At 38.9% G+C, this 18,797-nt stretch overlaps 1 pseudogene; it reads left to right on the top strand.

Moving 5' to 3' along the window:
* Window positions 1-1,455: 1,455 nt before the first annotated feature.
* LOC118662052 lies at window positions 1,456-17,101 on the top strand (annotated as a pseudogene).
* The last annotated feature ends 1,696 nt before the right edge of the window (window positions 17,102-18,797 follow it).

The following is an 18,797-nucleotide window of genomic DNA, read 5'->3' as shown; positions in this document are numbered from 1 at the left end:
GTCAGATGTCATCAGCTCAGAAAATTGAGTTTTCTGAGCTGACCTGGCCTTGTATATTGTCTTTAGTTCGGGAACCTATGGAGTAGTTTATCTTTTTGCCTATGGATGTCACTAACATGTACTAGCTCTGTGACCTTTGATAAGTTCCTCCAATATATTTTGAGTATCAGTCTTGTTTCCTTTCAAATGTCAATTGCACTGATCTTTAATCATTATGTTGGTTGTTCAATGGTATTACATAGGCTTTTAAATAATTATCTATTCTGGAACAATTTTAGATTTGCAGAAAAAAATTGCTGAGGTATTAGAGAGTTCCCATATTATTATCACCTTACAATAGTATCACACCAGTGTCACAATTTACTTATTCCAAGATTCCATCCATGATACAGCATTATAGTTATTAGTCATCATCTCTTTGATTGTTCTTGGGAACTGAACTTCATGGTTATAGTTCCCTGCATATCTTTTCAGGGCTTGATGTTAGGCTTCCTATCAGTAGGATTTGAGTAAACCTTAGTTTAAATGGGTCTCTACTTACATGATTTTGCTTCCTGCAACTTAGGACAAGTGTTAATGAGGCATTAGTAACATTTCTCCACTTCATTTAGACCAATTTCCAAAGTTTATCAGCACTACTTACTTTCTAGCTCCTGTGATATACTCTGAACATTATGGTGTTTTTCTCTGGTAAGTCTCAGGTAGTCACACTCCATTAACACTCAGCTCAGCCCTTAGCCATGGATTCTTAGACCACACATGGCCTTTGGTATGGAACTCCATTCTGTGTCTCCCTTCTGTTTCTGCCATTTCAGCTTTCTGTTCTCTGGCACCTCCAAATTAGGGAAGAAAAACTCATGATTTTGCTACTAATTTAGCTACCTCACTGTTGGAAAATTATCCCAAGCAGAAGGGTAGCTAAATTAGTAGCAAAATCATGAGTTTTTCTTCTCTCTGTACTTGTAGCCTTGTGAAGATCTAAAAGAGTTGTCTCATATTTTATCTAATTGTATAGTTGTTCATGATAGGATGTTTACTCCAGTACAATAATATTGCTGAAGTTAAAGTTCTTCAAGATTTTTTTGATATTTTTATTATAGCATAAATATGTCTTAACATTGAGTTAATTCTAGAAAATTTTATGTATAAGTATATATATGTATATATATTGCATGTAGTTTGATTTTTCTCATGATCAACATAAAAAATGTTGGTTTGCTACACATATGTATGCATAGTCACTTATGCTACTTTACAGGAGAGCTTGTCCCCTTTGTGCAGAGAAAAATATTTTGCAATAGGAATTTATGTAATGTAGTCATGTGTATGTCTTTATAGCAGTGCCTTTGGCTGACTGCAGAGTGTTTCTGATTCTCATACTTTATGTGAATTGAGGGAGGAACAGGGTGACTTCAAATCTAGCCTTAGGGTTGTGATTTGATTTCCATGTGAACCATGATGCACAGTGCCCAAGTGTCCCAGGGAGGAAGTGGACAGTCCATTAAACCAATACTAAAGGAACCTAAAATAGGTCAGTTGCACCATGTGCAAATGTTTAGCAATTAATTCAGCTAAAATATAATATATGTGCAAACAGAATAGAGTGAATCACTCTTTTAAATAGTGTGTCAGATCTACACATACTTACATGGCAAACCAAAGCATGTGATATACAAAGGTCATTTACAGGGAAAAGATCTGTTGAAAGATTGGTTCTGAAATGAATATGAGCAGGAAACTTTCTGTTTATATAGACCATAAACAGGCTTTGAGTTTCTTATAAAAGGAAGATGTTATAAAGACCAGCAACTTTTTTTTTTCAAAGTAGGAACTAAAGCCCCAGAAAATTAGGTGAAACTAAGTCCCATAAAAATTAAATAATTTGAACGAGGTCACTAAACTAATAAGTGGTAGAGTTGAATAAAGAGTCTAGTTTTATACTTTTGTATAATATGAGGCCATTATCTGCTAGTCCCAATTTTCTCTATTTATTCTTACCAAGTAAGGGTTGACCTGTTGATTCTTTAATTAATGTCTTCCCTGCAACTTGCTAACTATAATACTTTTTCCATTAGCCATTACTATTTCTCCCTGTTCTCTAATTCTTTATTTATTTCTATCTTTCACTAATAAGTATAAAGCTATGCATATTTTTGTTGTTGTTAGTTCAAGAGCTCATTACAACATGAGGAACAAATTTTATTTTAATATTGGATCCTCTGGGATTGAGAGAGTTGAACAGAAATCTTTGGCTCAGACAACATTGCTGTGGTAGATCAATCCAATCTGCAACTGAATGGTTTTGTAGACCCAATTTACTGTAATTTATACACACTGGATCTTCAACATCTGGGACGGTCGCTTATAGCTTCTCTGTCACTGGGAGAATCATGCTCTTTTTAGCAAATTGGCCCCACTGAAACCTATAGATCATGTTGATTCAATTAGGTACACATAGGCTCAGCCTGAGTCTATAAACTTTATTTTTAATTGGGTTTAAATCTCTTTCTTGTCACTTTTGCGCTAGAAGAAATGCAATGGAAATTCTAGTAGTTCAGAGGAAATTCAACTCTTTAATTAAAATGATTTAAAAAACAAATAAAATTTTAAGTTGCTATAGGTATGATATGACTATCTGAAAATATATATTTAAATTTTGGATCTTGTTATTTGAGCTTTGGTACAAACTGTATTCCCAAATGATTTTAATGCAGGAATGTTTTCTTAACACCTTAATGTTAGTCTATTTATATATGTAAGTGTGTGACTAATATTTGTACAATATAATATTTTTGTGTATGTTTGAAATTTGTTTCTAGAGACTAAAAACTTTAGACAAATACAACTAGGATGAATAATTAAGCTATACCAAGTCAATATAATGTGCAAGATAGCAGAAGTAGAGTGTAGAACAACATAAGTGCTATGTAAAGGAGAAAAAAAAAACCACAACAGTTCACAATTAGTAAAAGTTCTTCACTAAATGGATCAGTAAGATAATTTATTTTGGCAGAGATAAGTTGTGTTTTGGGGCTAGGTCATTAGGATACTGGATACCAGACTAAGGAATCTGGAGGCTAATTTTTGTAAATTTTAAGCACAGAAGTGACATGATTAATACGATGCTTTAGAAAACACAAGGGATGGATTAAGAGGCCAATGATCTATGGTATTGAAATCTCATTTGTGCCGTGCAATTGCTAGTGGACAATATCTAAATTTGGGAGACGTTTTGTTTCAATGATAGAACATATCATGATGATGATGCTGCCAATTGTTGGATAAGTGCTACAGATACAAGACATCTTGGCATGGGTAGGACAACTTCGAACAAGAAACAAAAATGAGGGAAGCTAGTAACTGTTAATACCATGGGTAACAAAAAGGCATATCTACTGCTTTTATCATAGTGCATGAGATATACGTCTTGCTGGGAGAAAATAAATATGTTATATGCTAACTAATATCTTAGCATATTTTCACCCAAGGATATGTTTTTATTCATTTTATAGAGAAAGGAAGGGGAGAGAGAGAGAGAGAAACAATGATCTGAGAGAGTAACATGTGCCCGACTGGGGATCCAACCCACAACATGGGCCTGTGCCCCGATGGAGAATCAAACCTGAAACCTTTTGGTCTTCTGTATGATGCTCCAACCAACTGAGCCACCTGGCTAGGGCTTTAGCAGTATATATGTAATTTCTCATAATAATAGATATAATTTAGTGGGAAACAAACATCCTTCAAAATAAATACATATATAAATACATGAGCTATTTTCTTTTCTCATTCAAGGAAGTGAGTAGAAATACCCATTAGAAGTAGGAAATCCAGTCACCATAATTTGCATTATAAGGCAGCTTATCTGGATGTCTCACAAAGATTTACAAATCAAAACAAATCAAAACACTTGAAATGAGGCTATCAATTTTTAAGATGATTTGAAATTCAGACAGTGGAGAGAGTGGGAAGTTGAAACCCCTAAGAACTGAAAGTACCACATAAAAATGTAGGCAATGTCTCTAGCTTCAGTCCTTAATAATGCAAATTGATGCGGCGATTTTGGGAAAAGCACAGAACGAAAATTGCACTTTATTAAAAGGCACTTCAACAAACCATATTAAGAAGCTCTTACACTGCCTGTCCCTCTTTTTGATTCTCGTAGGTACAAAGGTATAGAACCATTCTGGGAAACTAGATCACATTTGCATAGACATTAGAGATTAAATAAAATATCTTTCAACCAAATTGAACATCAGAATTCATTTTTAAAAAACAACATTAACCATAGCTTCTAATCAACACTATTTTTTGCTGTTGTCGTTTAACTGAAAAAATATATATATATAAACGTATCTTAGTTAGGCAATCTTTTGAGCATTTATACCATTGATTGCTACAAAGGGACTTGGTAGGTGTGTGTAATTCCCCCAAATGTAAAAAAGGATGCTGCTGTCCGCATCCTCCTCTAGACAGGATGCAGAAACACACAGAGGGAGCTTGGTGAGGATCAAATTGATGATCCTTTAGGTACCAAGATGAAAACTTTCTTTAAAAAATACAGAATTGATGGCACAACTTCATAAGAGTCCAATGAGATAAGTTTAGAATGCAGAGTCTGTTGTTCTGAAAGGCATCCATGTTAATTCAGATATACAACCAAATTTGAAATACAGTGGTTTATATTATTTCTATTTTTATTTCAATAAAATGTTAATATTGTACAATGGCATAAATACTTCTATTTATTTCCCAAATCTATTTCTGAACTATGAGTATTTGCTTATTTTCACTATAAATAGATAACAAGGTTGCCCTTTAAAATTATACTCAGAGCCTAGCCAGCTTGGCTCCATAGGTGAGTGTCAACCTATGAACCAGGAGGTTATGGTTAGATTTCTGGTCAGGGCACATGCCCGGGTTGTGGGCTCCATCCCCAGTATGGGGCATGCAGGAGGCAGCTGATCAATGATTCTCTCTCATCATTGATGTTTCTATGTCTCTCATCCTCTCCCTTCCTCTCTGAAATCAATAAAAATATTTTAAAAAATTATACTCAGAAAAAATATATAAGGAATGAAGTAAATTTATGTTACTGTAATGTTTATGTCAATACATATACATTTTCAGCATAATAATAAATATAATACTCTGAGAAAATTATTTATACATGCAATGAAAGTGTCTCATTTTATGTATATAATAACTTACATGTTTTTAAGAACATTGGAATTTTGAGGTAGCAATAAATAGTTTAGAATATCACCTTTTGTGACATTAATGGAAGGCTTTAACAATTCCAGCTGGAGCTGGTAATGAGGTTGATATTTGCTACTTGTGGGGGCAGAAAAATAAAGTAATATGAGACAAAATAACAGGAGAAAATGATCAAATGTATTGTGTATGTACATATGGGGATTTTATAACAATATGAGACCCAAGGATGCATTGGGCAGTTGAGGCTAATATGCCATTGTGGACTAAAGAGAGAGGCAGGGATCAGCGATTTCAAAGGGAAAGTAGAAAATTTATAGGTAGATGAGGAAAGCAAACACATGGTGAACACATTCTTTCTTGCTTGGCAACCCAGAAACAATGGGACACAGAGTGGCTTTAACAAACAGGCTTGCTTGAATCCTCCTGTGTGCAACACTTTATTCATACATGCTAAATATAATAAAAAGAACATGCTAAGGTTCTTTTCCTGAATAGTTTTTTTGTGTGTGTGTGTTTTTCTTGAGTGTGTTGGGCTTTAAATATTTTCATCTCAAATAACCTGCCTGCCAGGGTGGCACATTCTGGGCAGAGGCAACTTGGACCCCTGCATAGTAAAAGGGAAGGAAAACATGATGATGATCAGTTCTAAATGCTTTATTTTATAATGTGAAAAAGCTTTTTTTTTCCCTAAAAATCTATTTAATGTTTTGTAAGCTGTCATCATTGTTGTATTTTACTTACAGTTTTTACTTAACACTGGGAAAATAAGTTTAAAAAATCCTTATTCAGTGTATACAATTTAATGACTTTATTATTTGGGACAACTGCCTTTGGACCAATGGACTCTTCAAGCAATTTTTTGTGTGTTAATTCTTGGATTAATAATACAAAATGATTTATTTATCTAGTCTTACAATCCTTTCATCAGTAATAGCTCTTAATATTTTATTATAAACTAGTGGCTCAGTGCACAAAATTCGTGCACTGGGCGGGGGGATTGTCCCTCAGCCCAGCCTGCACCAACTCCATGGGACCCCTCGGGGGATGTCCAACTGCCGGTTTAGGCCCGATCTCTAAGGACAACCCTCTCACAATCCAGGACTGCTGGCTCCCAACTGCTCACCTGCCTGCTGGCCTGATTGCCCCTAACTGCTTCTGCCTGCCAGCCTAATCACCCCCTAACCACACCCCTGTCGCCTAATCAACACCTAACAGCTCCCCTGCCAGCCTGATTGCCCCCAACTTCCCTCCCCTGTCAGCCCGATCACCCCCAACTGCCCTCCACTGCCAGCCCAGTCACCCCCAATTTCCCTCCCCTGATGGCCTGATCTCCCACAACTGCCCTCCCCTGCTGGGTATCTTGTGGTGGCCATCTTGTGACCCCCTGGGAGTGGCCATCTTTGACCACATGGGGGTGGCCATCTTGTGTGAGGTCAGGATGGTCAATTTGCATATTGCATCTCTATTATCCTATCTAATAAAAGAGCAATATGCAAATTGACTGTCACTTCATGATAAAGATGGTGGTGCCCACAGCCAATAAGGAGGGAATATGCAAATTGATGTGAAAAAGATGGCAGCGGCCAGAGCAGAGTAGGCAGGGGGCTTGGCTTCCTTGGTTGCAGGGACAGCCACCGTGGCAGGCCAGATTGACATCCTCCTGGCCGCACCACGGGGGTTTGCAGATCTGAGCAGCTGCAGGCCTCCGGTGCATGCATCCTCTCCTCCCTCCCTGGTGTGCGAACATCCCGCAGTGCACTGTCACCCACGCGCGCCTGCAACAGTCCCAGACCATGGAGCACACAAGTTCCCCCCAGACCATCCTCCACAATTCCATCAATCCCAGCATGCCTAAGTCCCCTATAGGATGTGCCCACATCCTCTCTGGCATGCTCACATCCTTTGGAGAGTGTCTCAGTGTTATGGGTGCTGGGGGTGGGCACCTGTGAGATGACAGTGAGAGGGTGGAGTGGTGATGCCCTGTTCCCGTGGAGGCCAGTGAAGTGACGAGATCACCTCCGTGGGGCTAATGCAGGTGCTGAGAAGGGAGCAGGTGCAGACAGACACACCTGGTAGGCATGGGCGGCCCTCACTGAGGTGCCTTTGGTCAGTGTTCAAGATCGGGAACTCATAGGAGGGGAGGAGTTCCGTCCTCTCAGTGAAATGGTGGGATAGCCAGCGTGACTGCAAAGGAGGAATGTGCACTTTGGGTGCCAGCACCCATGAGCGAAGGCTGCCCTGACTGAGCCTCGCTTGCTTGAGGCCTAGCGCACTCCTGCCGGGCAGCAGAGGACAGGACATGCTTTTCCCAGTTAATGAGAGAAAACATTGATTCTCCCGCTGCCCACGAAGGTGGAAAGTGCAGTGGGGAGACATGTGGGGAGTGAGCAAGGTTCCCTGTCTGGGGGTTCCAAATCCACAGTTGGTTCCTTTCACTGCTAACTAGAGATATACAGGGTGCCTCCCCAAAATGTATACACACTTTGAATACCTACTAATTCCAAGGGTTTAAGCATGAAAATAAAGAAATAACAATGGGCCGAAACCGGTTTGGCTCAGTGGATAGAGCGTCGGCCTGCGGACTGAAGGGTCCCAGGTTCGATTCCGGTCAAGGGCATGTACCTGGGTTGCAGGCATATCCCCAGTGGGAGATGTGCAGGTGGCAGCTGATCGATGTTTCTCTCTCATCGATGTTTCTAGCTCTCTATCTCTCTCCCTTCCTCTCTGTAAATAATCAATAAAATATATTTAAAAAAAAAGAAAAAGAAAAAGAAATAACAATGGAGCTGTCATCTGTTAAAAGTGCGGGCACAAACCAGCAGTTGGACATTCCCCAAGGGGTCCTGGATTGGATAGGGTGCAGGCTGGACTGAAAGCCCCTCTCTCCCCCCCCATGCACGAATTTCATGCACCGGGCCTCTGGTATATGATCATTAGAGAACATAGTTATAAAATCACAACATCAATTAGTGTGTTTATAGTCTAAGTAGCAAGGAATACATTACTGTTGTAATGGTCAAATTATTAATGTTCACTCACAATGAACTATGTTAAAAATTTAGGACATACTTACAGTCTTAGTTAATTTTCTATACCCAAGAAAAATAAAGGTAGATTTTTCACCATCCTGCTATTTATGTACTTTTAAAATGACTTTTTAAATTTAGAAATGTGATTGTTGGTAATAAAATAAATTGAAGCTAGCAGTAGATTCATGTAGTATTTTTTCTACTACTAACGCTCAATGGGGTTTGTGTGTTACTTTTCTTTTCTCAGCTACAATTTTACAGTGAAAAAATGAGCTGTTGGACCAGATTATATCTACCATTTCTCCCATCTTTAAAATTTTATGATTATATGGCTATGTGCTGGTATGCTAGGCAAACCAGAAAATTATATAATATTCAGCAAGTGAGAACATATTGATTTTTTTCTTATTTTACAGGTATGATAATGTTCATACTTTGTGATCCTACTATTCATCGCTGGATCATACTTAAAAACAGAACCCATACTGAAAACAGACCCCCTACCCAGGGGAGTGATCTGGGAATCTGAATTTCTATAAATATCAACTGATTCTTACAGTCATGCAAGTTTGAAAAAATTTATGAAATCAGGCACCAGAAGTAGTTATATGATATATGAGGAAAATTTGGGCTACAAATGACAGAAAAATCCAACTTAGATTGGTGTAAGCACCCTAAAAAGAGAGACATTTTTTGGATAATTTAACTGAAAGCTTAGAAGTAAAATATTCTTCAGTCTCTAAAAATTCCAGGACTCAGATAATGTCACCAGGGTCCAATTTATCTTTCTCTCTATCTGTGTGTATTGCTGCATTGTTTTTCATTCTACTTTCCTCTATGTTTTCTTTACTCTCATATATACAGTGCACACGAGAGCCTCAATTACAGTCTCCTGAATCTCCAGGCTTGCTTTCATACTGTTTTTTAAAAAAACTGGAATAAAGATATATCTCTATTGGTCACTCCACAAAATCCCTGGCTCAACTCTAATTGCCTTTGATGGATTCATACTTCTGCACCTGAGCCAGCGTTTCTGAGCAAAGTGAAATGCAATGCTCCGATGGCCAAGCCTGCATCACATACTCATCCTGGAAACACCTGCTCCACATAAATAAAATAGGATTAGATTGGAGAAGAGACCATTTCTTGAGGGAAAATAGGTGTGAACAGAAGAAAAATTGATCTTGGGCAAGAAGACATTAACTATTTACCACACATGGGTAGATTACTCTGAAAAGTGTTTACTGGTCTGAGGAAGTCATGAATCAAAGCTTCTTCAACCAGGTAAATGGAAATATAACTTGTCCTATGTTAGGTGCCATTTACCACTTCCCATCAATACATTTTTATTCAGTTAGGTCCAAGTTCAGTGAAAATCATTCACATTCTCCAGTCCCTCCCAATGCTGCAGCTCTGGTTGTAACAACAACAACAACAAAAGTGAAAAAAGCCCATTTTGGGGTGGAAAAATGATGAAATAGATCCATTGGGAAAACATTACATTAGTTACATTTTGCTCTCAACGTCCTGAAGATAAAGGTAAAATGTAAAAACACATGCCATTGTTGTTACATTCTAAAGAGCAAGAGTTTTAACTTTATTTTCAAACTTTACTTAAAAATAACAACAGTAAATTTGTTTTAGTGTTAAATTATGAATGAGGGTATTTATTTGTTTTATTTACTTTTTATCTTTCTTTTAATTAAATGTATTGGGGTGACATTGATTAATAAGATTATATAGGTTTCAAATGTACATTTCTATGATATATGAACTGTATATTGCATGTGTGTCTGCCACCCAAAGTCAAATCATCTTCCTTCATGATGATGGATTATAGATTTTTAAATTCTCAACAAAACAACATCAAATCCAATAAAGCCATATAAAAAGAGGATGATACTTCATAACTAGTTAGTTTTATCCCAGGAATGCAAAACCGATTTAAAAATAAAAAATCAATGTAATCTGCTGTATTAACAATAAAGAAAAAAAAAAACACCATATGATCAGACCATTTGAGGAAGTGAAAGAATTTGACAGTATTCAATATTCATTCATGATTGAATTCTCAGCAATCAAGGAATAGAGGAAACTTCCTCAAACTATTTGGGCTTTATTATAAGACATCCATTATAGCTAAAATCTTTTATTTTTTAAATTTATTTCAGAGAGAGGAAGGAAAAGGGAGAGAGAGATGGAAACATCAGTGATGAGAGACAATCATTGATTGTCTGCCACCTGTATATCCCCTACTGGGGATTGAGCCAGCAACCTGGTCATGTTCCCAGACTTGAAATCAAACTGTGGCCTCCTGGTTCATGGGTTGACTCTCAACCACTGAGCAATGCTGACGGGCCTATAGCCAAATTTGTATTTGTTAAGTTTATTCCCAGGTATTTGATTCTTTTGGGTGCAATTGCCAAATGAATTGTTTTTTTTTCCATTTTTTTTTCAGAAGTTTTGTTTGGTATCCAGGAAGGCAATGGATTTTTGCACATTGATTTTGTATCCTGTAACTTGACTGTATTTGTTTATTGTTTCTAAAGGTTTTTTGGTGGAGTCTTTAGGGTTTTATATATACAGAATCATGTCATCTGCAAAAAGTGACACTTTAACTTCTTCCTTCCCTATACTGATGCCTTGTATTTCTTTCTCTTACCTTATTGCCTTGGCTAGGACTTCCAGCACTATGTTGAATAAGAGTGGCGAGAGTGGACAACCTTGTCTTATTCCTGATTTTAGAGGAAAACCTTTCAGTTTTTCACCACTGAGTATGATTTTTAAACTTGTTATGAAGCAAGCTATTTCCGTTCAGTTGCTTTTACAATTTAGCATGTTTGTGTGTGTTTTTGAGTCACACCAGGCACAGGTTAATTTTTTATCTGCTTGCCCTATTAACAAAGATTCTGAGTCAGCAGTGCTCCGGCATGCATCTTTTATCAAGTCCACAAATGAATGATGCACATCACAGTTTGGAAATGTTGTTTTAGTTAAAACTTTAAGCCTAAATTATGCAGCCTACATGGTCTAATATTGACTAATTGCAACATAATTTATATACAACATTTTCATGATGGGATTAATACAATGCACTAAGCTTTAATTATCAAAGAGACAATTAACTTCTGAGAAGAAAGATGAGCATCTATAAAGAAAACCACTCTACTGCAATCTTTTCTCAACCATTTCTTCCCCAAAATCTCATTTATCTTTATCATTAAGGAATATGATGTTACAATATGCAGATAATTTTTCTCAGAATTTTAACCACTGACAATTTATGTAAACTTGGTTTTAGGGAAATATACACAATAAATGTGAGGAAAGAATTTAACTCTTCCTATTGTTCTTTTATACATATACTAGAGGCCCAGTGCACAAAAATTTGTGCACTCGGGGGGAGGGGGATCCCTCAGCCCGGCCTGTGCCCTCTCGCAGTCTGGGACCCCTCAGGAGATAACGACCTGCTGGCTTAGGCCTGCTCCCGGGTGGCAGAGGGCAGGCCCAATCCCTAGGTGCAGCCCCTGGTCAGGCTCAAAGCAGGGCTGATTGGGGAGTTGGGGCACCGCCCCTGTCAAGCACAGAGCAGGGCCCACAGGGGGGTTGGGGCTCCGTACCCTGTCAGGCACAGAGCAGGGTCGATCAGGGGGTTGGGGAGCTCCCCCCTGTCACTCACAGAGTAGGGCCAATCAGGGGAGTTGGGGCACCGCCCCCTGTCACACACAGAGCAGGGCCCATCAGGGGGTTGGGGTGCCACACCCTGTCACACTCAGGGCAGGGCCGATGGGGAGGTTATGGCTCTACCCCGTCACACACAGAGCAGGGCCCGTGGGGGTGGGGGGGTTGGGGCGCCGCACCCTGTCACACACAGAGCTGCAGGGCGACCAGGGGGTTGGGGAGCTCCCCCCTATCAGGCACAGAGCAGGGCTGTCCAGGGGGTTGTGGCGCCTTCCCCTGTCACGAACAGAGCAGGGCGGATAGGGAGGGTTTGGCCCCGCCCCCTGTCACACACAGAGCCGCAGGGCGATCGGGGGTTTGGGTGCTGCCCCCTGTCATGCTGATCCCGGTGCTGGGAGGCATATTACCCTTTTACTATATAGAGGCCTGGTGCACGAGTGGGGGCTGGCTGGTTTGCCCTGAAGGGTGTCCTGGATCAGGGTGAGGATCCCCACTGGGGTGCCTGGCCAACCTGGATGAGGGGATGATGGCTGTTTGCAGCTGGTCACACATCCTTCAGGGTGGGGGTCCCCACTGGGGTGCCTGGCCAGTCTGGGTGAGGGGCTGAGGGCTGTTTTCAGGCTGGCGGGTGACTGAAGCTCCCAACCTCTCCTTTTTTTCTTTTTTTTTTCTTTTTATTCTGGGCCAACTTTAGCTCTGAGGCTCCAGCTCTTAGGCCTCCGCTGCTGAAAACAGGTTTCTGGCCTTTGTTTACCTTCTGTATTTGAAACAATGTTGCAATCCTGCTGGCTGAAGACCGGCGGACTAAAGCAGGTTTCTGGGGTTTTGTTTAGCTTCTATATTTGTAACATAGTTGCTTAGAGTTGCAGCTCAGAGGCCTGCAGCGGCCTGCGGGGAACGTTGGAGTCCACCATCACTGAAGCAAGCAAGCCTCATGTTAGTTTCAAGCTGCCTGGCTGCCGGTCGCCATCTTGGCTGGCAGTTAATTTGCATATTGCCCTGATTAGCCAATGGGAAGGGTAGTGGTAGTATGCTAATTACCATGTTTCTCTTTTATTAGATAGGATATATAATCTTTTGTTTTTCTGCCTGACATAAGTAGTCATAAGAGGCTCTGGCCGGATAGCTCAGTTTGTTGAGCATCCTTCCAATATGGCAAGGTTTTGGGTTTGATCCCTGATCAGGGCACATATAAGAATCAACCAATGGATGCATTAGTATGTTGAACACCAAATCAATGTTTCTCTTTCTGTGTTTCTCTGTTCCTCTCTTTCTAAAATCAATCAGTCAATAAACAAAGTAGGTATAAGATAAGTGCTAAGAGAATCACAGATTTCATCATGAAAAATTTAGGCAATGAAGGTTCAGAAATCTGTGATGTACCAACCCAGTCTCAAAAAGAGAAATTCCTGAGAACACTGAACTGTGTTCTTTAAATTACATTTTATTTTGTAAGTAAAATATTATAAAAATAATAAACAAAGATGATGTTGGAACCAATTGTGTAGAAATAGGTTAATCCATGAGGAAAATAATGTTCCCTTTCAAAAGTAGCTGAGGCGCAAACTCAACACTGTCATCCATACCTGCTCAATGATCTAACATAGTACTGAGCACCAACTCATATGTCAGAAAAACCCTGAAATGTCTAAGCAAGAGGTAAATTCTTATGGCAGTACTTTTCTTCTGTATAACACTGCTTCCTACAAAATCTCATTTATCTTTATCCTTAAGGAATATGATGTTACAATGTGCAGATAATTTTCCTCAGAATTTTATGTAGGTTACTTTATTTGAATGAGTTTCTTTTCAGAATGCACAAAAATATAAGTTTTAAGTTAAGAAACACCAGCAAGGCATCACATACAAAATTTATAGAATTATAATTAATTTATTTTAATAGGAAAAAAAATGTATTTTGATGTTTTTAGTTTAGATTTCTATGGTTCATTGTCTTTCTCTTCCCCTCCTTCCCTTTTCCTCTCTCTCTCTCTCTCTCTCTCTCTCTCTCTCTCTCTCTCTCTGACATACACACAGATATAAAAAACACACAACTGCTAATTTTTAAGAAAAGAAGACATAAGGAAGGCCAAGAGACATATGAGAACATGCTCAAAGTCTCTAATCATTTGAGAGATGCAAATCAAAACAACAATGAGGTACCATCTCACACCTGTCAGAATGGCTACTATCAACAAATCAACAAATGACAAGTGCTGGCGAGGATACAGAGTAAAAAGAACCTTCATGCACTGCTGGTGGGAATGCAGGCTGGTGCAGCCACTGTGGAGAACAGTATGGAGTTTCCTCAAAAACTAAAAATGGAACTCCCATTTGACCCAATGATCTCACTTTTAGGAACATATCCCAAGAAACAAGAAACACCAATCAGAAAGGGTAAAGGGTATATGCACCCCTATATTCATAGCAGCAGAATTTACCATTGGTAAGATTTGGAAACAGCCTAAGTGCCCATCAGCTGATGAGTGGATTAAAAACCTGTGGTACATCTACACAATGGAATACTATGCTGCAGTAGAAAAGAAGGAATTCTTACCATTTGCAAAAGCATGGATGGAATTAGAGAGCATTATGCTAAGTGAAATAATCCAACTGGAGAAAGATAAATATCACATGATCTCAGTCATTTGTGGAATATAATGAACAATATAAACTGATGACCAAAAACAGATTTAGAGACAGAGAAGCATTGATAAGACCATCAATCCTCAGAGGGAAGGTAGGGGAGGGTGGGGGTAAGAGGGAGAGATCAACCAAAGGACTTGTATGATGCATATAGGCCTAATCAATGGACACAGACACCAGGGGGGTGAGGGTATGAGTATGGGGGTGGGGAGGCAATTGGGTGATAAGGATACATATGTAATACCTTAATAAATAAAGAAAAAATAAAAAAGGAAAAATATTCTTAGAACTCTATTTAACACACATAAGAGTAAATTTTCTTGGAATAAAAATAATTTCACTTAAAAAGCTCAAATCTAGGCATTTCAGATTGCATGATACACACTCATTTTCTTGATCAATTTTTTTTAATATACTCCAAAGTTGACCTAGAGCTCTGCCTAGCTTTGCACTCATCTTTCAAACACATATGCTCTAAATTATTTTTATTCTTTTGGTTGGTAATTTCATTCCTATTACAAAAGAGAAAGAAGTTGATACATCTCTTGACAAAGTGAGAGTTTTCCACACCTATCATTCTACTCTTTCCTCAGGCCCTTCACACTCACTAGTCAGATATTAGTTGCTGTCTGCCAGACATATCCAATCATATTTTTTATCTGCCTTAAAATTGGAACTTGAAAGAACTTCTAGAGATTTGTATTAACTATGTATTTCAATGCTCTCAGAACAACTTTCTATTTTATCTTCAATGCTCATTTTATCACTGATGTCAACTGTTGGTTACGTGTCTCTTTTTCTAAAAAGATATCAATATGCAAGTTCACCACAGAATTATATAGAGATAGAATATCTAGAGATATTCCATCTCTAGAATATTATAAACAATATCATGCTTTGAGTATGAAAATTACATCTACATTAGAAATCTCATATCTAACTTCCTATATGGCATTGTAACATAATTCTAGCAAATATCGCCAGCTAAACACCCAGGAACTCCACTGGAGCTTTCCTCACAAACCTGTGCCAGTTCCACAGGGAGTCTGATGAAGTCAGTTGTGGCAACTGTAATTGCTCTAGCCAAATCTTCAGAATCATCCATTCTTTCAGAAAATGTTCTTTGTTCTCCTTTAAGGTATCTCGTCCAGCCACCCACATCACGGACTCCGCTGCATCTTGTCTCAGCCACCCACCCAAGTTTGAGTGAATAACTGCCGTAGCCGCTTAACTAGAATCCCTTCTCCAGCTCCTTAAGCATCAGAGTTGGCAAGTATAGACCGAAGTGCCCGTCTAGAAATAGGGCTTCAGCAGTCTATTCAAGTCAAACGAGCTACAGATGAAGTTTTAGCAGAAGCAAAGAAACCACGAACTGAGGATGAAGAGTGTGTGCGCCTTGATGAAGAGAGATGGGCTGCCTGCTTGGAGGGTCACAAAGAAGGGATTGTACAGACTGGACAGAGTAGGTCTTTTTCTGAAGCTATGTCAGTGGGAAAAGTTGCTGCAATCAAAGCCAAAGTTATGGCTAAGAAATGATCCACCATCAAGACTGACTTAGTTGATCACATAACCGCTCGCAAACAGAGGAGTTTTGTGGGCGCTGAGGTAGATGTGACCGGGGTATTGTTGACAGAGGGAGTGTGGAGGACACGGACAACTACCCTACAGAGCACGGGAAGACCTTTTCCAGGGACATTTGTGCAATTCTTCAGCCTGTGGAAGCCAGAGAAGAAGGACGTGCGCCGAAACAGCGACGGGCCCCTGTGGCTCCCACATTGTGTACCAAACAGCCTATCCCAGCCGCCAACGACAGATATGACCAGGAAAGATTCAAAGGAAAAGAAGAAACGGAAGGTTTCAAAATTGACAGATGGGCACCTGCCATGGGATGACGCTGAAGTCTGTGACGGAGGGTGCGAGGGCCCTGAAGACTCAGACTCCCGGCACAGCCAGTACTGAGACCGGTTTCTCAAGCAAGACCTCCCCTAATCAGAAGAAAGGTTCTCAAACACCTATTATCATAACCCCTGCCACCTCCACCTCTTTCATAACCATGGTGAATGCAAAGGGCCTTCTGCAGGACCTGACATGTGTCCCATCGGATGAAAAGAAGACACAGGGCTGCCAAGGAGAAAATGAAACTCCGACACAGAGGAAAGACCAGGTGCAGCCGAGGGGCACCGCGCTCAGCCTCACGGTTCCCTGCAGAGCCGCAGACCAGCCTCTGACGCTCAGGCCTCAGGACTGGGGCCGGGTCGTGGCCGTCTTCGTGCAGGGTCCCTGCGTGGCAGTTCAAACGGTGGCCATGGCTTTTGTGTGATGGATCACCAGTTGACATGTTTGCTAAAATGAAAGCCTTCCATCTCAAATATGATGAGGTTCCTCTAGACCCCAACATTCAGAAGTGGGACGTAACAGTGTTAGAGCTCGGCTATTACAAACGCCACTCGGACAGACCGGTTTTCTTAGGCTTCTGGGAAACGCTGGATAGGTACATGGTGAGGCGTAAATCCCACTTGAGATTCTGAATTATGTGGTTTCCCCGTCTGGAAATCTGGATTAAGAAGCGTAGATATAACTTCATCTAAAGACTGAGTGTCAAGCTCTATGAATTTATTAAAATCTCACAGATGAAGAAGGTCACGGATGGAGCAAAAGATCTCATCCGATGCTTTTGTGCTTCAAAGGGATCATATGATGCCTGTCATTCATAAGCACACTTTTTGCCCTACAACTATTTTTTTTAAGTATTAGCCTTCTAGTCTGTAATGGAAATTGTATGTTTGATATAAGTTTTTTTTCTCTCCATTGGTTAAACTAGCATTACTTAAAATATGTTTCTTTAGAAAAAAAAGAAACTGAAAAACTAAAAAAAAAGATAAAAGTATGACAATTTTTCTATAGCAACTGAAGAATTAATTTTATTCAATTGAAATTTTGTTTGCATTTTAGGTAGATTAATTCTAGGAATGAAATGCTTACTTCAATAACCCTAATGTAATATAATAGAAATTCATTTTGCAAATAAACACAACCTAGTTGGTAACAAATTTTGTAAATTTATTTTATCTTTTTAATGTCAAAATATTTTTAAAGTGAAAATGTTTTTCGGTTGATTATAAACATGAAGGGCTTGGGACATATATTCTATATTGTTATATTTTTTACAATGTCAAATCTATGATTTTAACTTATTACACTTTTGATAAACATTGCCCATTAGCAGAAAATAATTTATTTTACTTGGTATTATTCTTCCAATTCATTTAACAAAATATTTTTATCTTATAAAACATTGATATGATCACATATTTGGCATGATTATTAAAAATTTCTCTTAAGACAGGTAGTAATTCATAACATTGACTCTGGTGTGGATAAAAGATAAATGTCACTTTTAGATACAAATATATTTTTAAATAAAATAACTCATTTTCAATATTTCAGTGTGAACTACACATCCACATTAATTCATTTCTGTCTGTTCTTCACATACACAGACACTTACTATATCTCTTTATTCTTTATGCAACACCTGACATGTCAATATATATTCTACAGTGCACAGAGTCATTTAGTCATGGTTTCTTGAAAATATTACACATTGCTACCATTTATTAGAAATTAGTTTGTCTTTTCTGCTCCATAAGCCTGCATCAAAAATGAATAAATTAAACCTATATGTGGCTTCCTACATTTTTCAATTTGTCTAATAACCCATTTTTCTATGAAAGTATGCAGTCATCTATAGTCTGATTATTAAGAGCTTCTTCAAATTGCTAACCATGGACATATTGACTTATTTAAAAATCTTTTTTTTTTTAAATATATTTTATTGATTTTTTACAGAGAGTAAGGGAGAGAGATAGAGAGTTAGAAACATCGATGAGAGAGAAACATCGATCAGCCGCCTCCTGCACATCTCCTACTGGGGATGTGCCCGCAACCCAGGTACATGCCCTTGACCAGAATCGAACCTGGGACCTTTCAGTCCGCAGGCTGACGCTCTATCTACTGAGCCAAACCGGTTTTGGCTATTTAAAAATCTTTATTGTGACTCTTGCTCATGGTCACATGCTGTAGATTCCAGTGTTGATAGAAATATGCTTGCTTCTTTTTTTAATGTTATACTTGGCCTATACTTAGATCAGAAAAAAAAAATCTGGAAAGTAAGGATTGTATAATTTATTAAACAACCACTGAAATATAATGCTTTAGGGTGAA

The sequence above is a fragment of the Myotis myotis genome, unplaced genomic scaffold (genome assembly GCF_014108235.1).
Source record: "Myotis myotis isolate mMyoMyo1 unplaced genomic scaffold, mMyoMyo1.p scaffold_m19_p_8, whole genome shotgun sequence".
In the NCBI taxonomy this organism is placed as follows: domain Eukaryota; kingdom Metazoa; phylum Chordata; class Mammalia; order Chiroptera; family Vespertilionidae; genus Myotis; species Myotis myotis.
The sequence above is the reverse complement of the archived record's forward strand: the minus strand, read 5'-3'. Positions and strand labels throughout refer to the sequence as shown.